This window comes from Arachis hypogaea, chromosome 12 (genome assembly GCF_003086295.3).
Source record: "Arachis hypogaea cultivar Tifrunner chromosome 12, arahy.Tifrunner.gnm2.J5K5, whole genome shotgun sequence".
NCBI classification, from domain to species: domain Eukaryota; kingdom Viridiplantae; phylum Streptophyta; class Magnoliopsida; order Fabales; family Fabaceae; genus Arachis; species Arachis hypogaea.
In genome coordinates this window covers 19974784-19979071 of record NC_092047.1, presented here as the reverse complement: position 1 = coordinate 19979071, position 4288 = coordinate 19974784, and the positions used below count along the sequence as shown (strand labels likewise).

At 35.0% G+C, this 4288-nt stretch overlaps 1 non-coding gene across 1 annotated transcript; it reads right to left on the bottom strand.

Annotated features, from left to right (window-relative positions):
* Nucleotides 1-3911: 3911 nt before the first annotated feature.
* LOC112731865 (small nucleolar RNA R71) lies at nt 3912-4019 on the bottom strand. Its single transcript, XR_003167618.1, has one exon. It is a non-coding gene; the product is annotated as a small nucleolar RNA R71 (small nucleolar RNA).
* Between the last annotated feature and the right edge of the window lie 269 nt (nt 4020-4288).

Below are 4288 nucleotides of genomic sequence, written 5' to 3'. Positions count from 1 at the left end.
GAGCGTCGCCCATGCGCACACATGGGAAGTAGAAAAGTAGTGCGACGCGTGCGCGTCAGTCACGCGTACGCATGGGTGCGTTTTGTGCTCCTTGCACAAAACCAGCACAAATACCAGTGCAACTCTCTGGAATTATGATGAGCGGATAATTTATACGCTTTTTGGCATTGTTTTTACATAGTTTTCAGTATGATTTAGTTAGTTTTTAGTATATTTTTATTATTTTTTAATTAAAAATCACATTTCTAGACTTTAATATGAGTTTGTGTGTTTTTCTGTGATTTCAGGTATTTTCTGACTGAAATTGAGGGACTTGAGCAAAAATCAGATTCAGAGGTTGAAGAAGGACTGCAGATGCTGTTGGATTCTGACCTTCCTGCACTCAAAGTAGATTTTCTGGAGCTACAGAACCCCAAATGGCGCACTCCCAATTGCGTTGGAAAGTAGACATCCAGGGCTTTCCAGAAATATATAATAGTCCATACTTTGATTAAGGATAGATGACGTAAACTGGTGTTGAACGCCAGTTCCATGCTGCATTCTGGAGTCAAACGCCAGAAACAGGTTGCAAAGTGGAGTTAAATGCCAGAAACAGGTTACAAACTGGCGTTCAACTCCAAGAAAGACCTCTACACGTATAAAGCTCAATTCTCAGCCCAAGCACACACCAAGTGGGCCCCGGAAGTGGATTTCTACATCATTTACTCATTTCTGTAAACCCTAGTAACTAGTTTAGTATAAATAGGACTTTTTACTATTGTATTAGAGATCTTTTGATCAGTTTTATGCTATCTTAGACTTTCATGCGGGCTGGCCATTCGGCATGCCTGGACCATTATCACTTATGTATTTTCCACGGTAGAGTTTCTACACTCCATAGATTAAGGTGTGGAGCTCTGCTGTTCCTCATGAATTAATACAAAGTACTACTGTTTTTCTATTCAATTCAAGCTTATTCCTATTCTAAGATATCCATTCGCACCCAAGAACATGATGAATGTGATGATTATTTGACGCTCATCATCATTCTCACCTATAAACGCGTGCCTGACAAACACTTCCGTTCTACATGCAAACAAGCTAGAATGAATATCTCTTAGATATCTAATACAGAGGACCGAGTCCGAGATATTAGAATCTTCGTGGTATAAGTTAGAACCCATGGATGGCCATTCTTGAGATCCGGAAAGTCTAAACCTTGTCTGTGGTATTCCGAGTAGGATCTGGGAAGGGATGGCTGTGACGAGCTTCAAACTCGTGAGTGCTGGGCGTAGTGACAGACGCAAAAGGATATTAAATCCTATTCCAATATGATCGAGAACCGACAGATGATTAGCCATGCAGCGACAGCGCATTGGACCATTTTCACAGAGAGGATGGGAAGTAGCCATTGACAACGGTGATGCCCTACATAAAGCTTGCCATGGAAAGGAGTAGGAATGGTTGGATGAAGACAGCAGGAAAGCAGAGGTTCAGAGGAACGAAAGCATCTCTATACACTTATCTGAAACTCTCACCAATGAATTACATAAGTATCTCTATCCTATTTTAATTATCTTTTAGTATACTATAATCTCTTAATACATTTGAATCTGCCTGACTGAGATTTACAAGGTGACCATAGCTTGCTTCAAGCCGACAATCTCCGTGGGATCGACCCTTACTCACGTAAGGTTTATTACTTGGACGACCCAGTGCACTTGCTGGTCAGCTGTGCGAAGTTGTGACAAAGAATTAAGATTATGAACGTGCGTATAAAATTTTCAGCGCCGTTACCAAGGAATGGAACCGTCACGATTTCTGCGCACTAAGTTTTTGGCGCCGTTGTCGGGGATTGTTCGAGTTTGGACAACTGACGGTTCATCTTGTTGCTTAGATTAGGTAATTTTATTTTAATTTTAAGCTTTTTATTTCTTATTTTCGAAAAAATACAACAAAAAATACTTCTTCTTTTTCGTTTTTCCCAATTAATTTTCGAAAAATCAAAAAAAATTTTAATAAAATCATAAAACCAAAAATATTTTGTGTTTCTTGTTTGAGTCTAGAGTCAAGTTTTAAGTTTGGTGTCAATTGCATCTTTTTAATTTTCTAAAAAATTTTTTTCGAAAATTTCATGCATTACATTCTTCATGATCTTCAAGTTGTTTTTGGCCAGTCTTCTTGTTTGATCTTCATATTTTCTTGTTTTGTGTCTTTCCTTATTTTTCGTATGCATTCTTGAATTATTAATGTCTAAAGAATAAAAATTTTTAAGTTTGGTGTCTTGCATGTTTTCTTTTCTTGAAAATTTTTCAAAAATAAGTTCTTGGTGTTCATCTTGACATTCAAGGTGTTCTTGGTGTTCATCTTGACATTCATAGTGTTCTTGCATGCATCACATGTTTTGATTCATAATTTTGATGTTTTGAGTCTTTTTGATGTTTTTCTCTTTCATCATTAAAAATTCAAAAATCAAAAAAATATCTTTCCCTTTTTCTTCTCATCAAATTCGAAAATTTGAGTTGACTTTTTCAAAAATTTTTAAAATCAAGTTGTTTCTTATGAGTCAAATCAAATTTTCAATTTAAAAATTCTATCTTTTTCAAATCTTTTTCAAAAATAAAATCTTTCTCATTTTTCCTTTCATAATTTTCAAAAATTCCAAAATAAATTCCAAAAATCTTTTTCTTATTTCTATTTCAAATTTTCAAAATTAAATGCTAACAATTAATGTGATTATTCAAAAATTTTAAGTTTGTTACTTGCCTAGTAAGAAAGGTTCAATCTTTAAACTCTAGAACCATATCTTTTTAGTTTCTTGTTAGTCAAGTAATCAACTTTGATTTCAAAATCAAATCTTTTTAAATTTCTTTTTCAAATCTTTCTCAAAAAAAATTTCAATCACATCTTTTTCAAAATCAATTTCAAAATCTTTCCTAACTTCTTTTCTAACTTCCTATCTTTTCAAAATTTATTTTCAAATCTTTTTCAATCAATCTTATCTTTTTGTTTCAATCATATCTTTTTCAAAACCACCTAACTAATTCTCTCTCTCTAATTTTCGAAAATCTCTTCCCCCTTTTCTCAAATTTCTTTTTTATTAACTAATTGTTTTAATTTTTAATTTAATTTGATTTCAATTTTAATTTTCAAAATTTAACTTTAAATTTTATTTTTATTTTAATTAATTTTCGAAATTCCCTTTCTCTCATCTCTTTCTATTTATTTATTCATCTTCTAACACTTCTCTTCTACCCAAAATTCGAACCCCATCTTCATCTCTGTGTTCGAATTTTACCTCTTCTCCTTCTTTTCTTCTTATCTTCTTCTACTCACATAAATGAATCTCTATACTGTGACATAGAGGATTCCAAATTTTCTTTTCTGTTTTCTTCTTTTTCATGAGCAGGAACAAGGATAAGAACATTCTTGTTGAGGCTGATCCTAAACCTGAAAGGACTCTGAAGAGGAAGCTAAGGGAAGCTAAAGCACAACTCTTTGGAGAAAATCTGACTGAAAATTTTGAAAAAGAAGGAGACATGGCCGAAAATAATAATAATGCAAGGAAGATGCTTGGTGACTTTACTGCACCTAATTCCAATTTACATGGAAGAAGAATCTCAATCCCTGCCATTGGAGCAAACAATTTTGAGCTTAAACCTCAATTAGTTTCTCTGATGCGACAGAACTGCAAGTTTCAAGGACTTCCATCTGAAGATCCTTTTCAGTTCTTGACTGAATTCTTGCAGATCTGTGATACTGTTAAGACCAATGGGGTTGATCCCGAGGTCTACAGGCTTATGCTTTTCCCGTTTGCTGTAAGAGACAGAGCTAGAGTATGGTTGGACTCTCAACCTAAAGACAGCCTGAACTCTTGGGATAAGCTGGTCACGGCTTTCTTAGCCAAGTTCTTTCCTCCTCAAAAGCTTAGTAAGCTTAGAGTGTATGTTCAAACCTTCAAACAGAAAGAAGGTGAATCCCTCTATGAAGCTTGGGAGAGATACAAGGAACTGACCAAAAAGTGTCCTTCTGACATGCTTTCAGAATGGACCATCCTGGATATATTCTATGATGGTCTGTCTGAGTTATCAAAGATGTCACTGGACCATTCTGCAGATGGATCCATCCACCTAAAAAAACGCCTGCAGAAGCTCAAGAACTCATTGACATGGTTGCAAATAACCAATTCATATACACTTCTGAAAGAAATCCTGTGAATAATGGGATGCCTATGAGGAAGGAAGTTCTTGAAATTGATACTCTGAATGCCATATTAGCTCAGAATAAAATATTGACTCAGCAAGTCAAT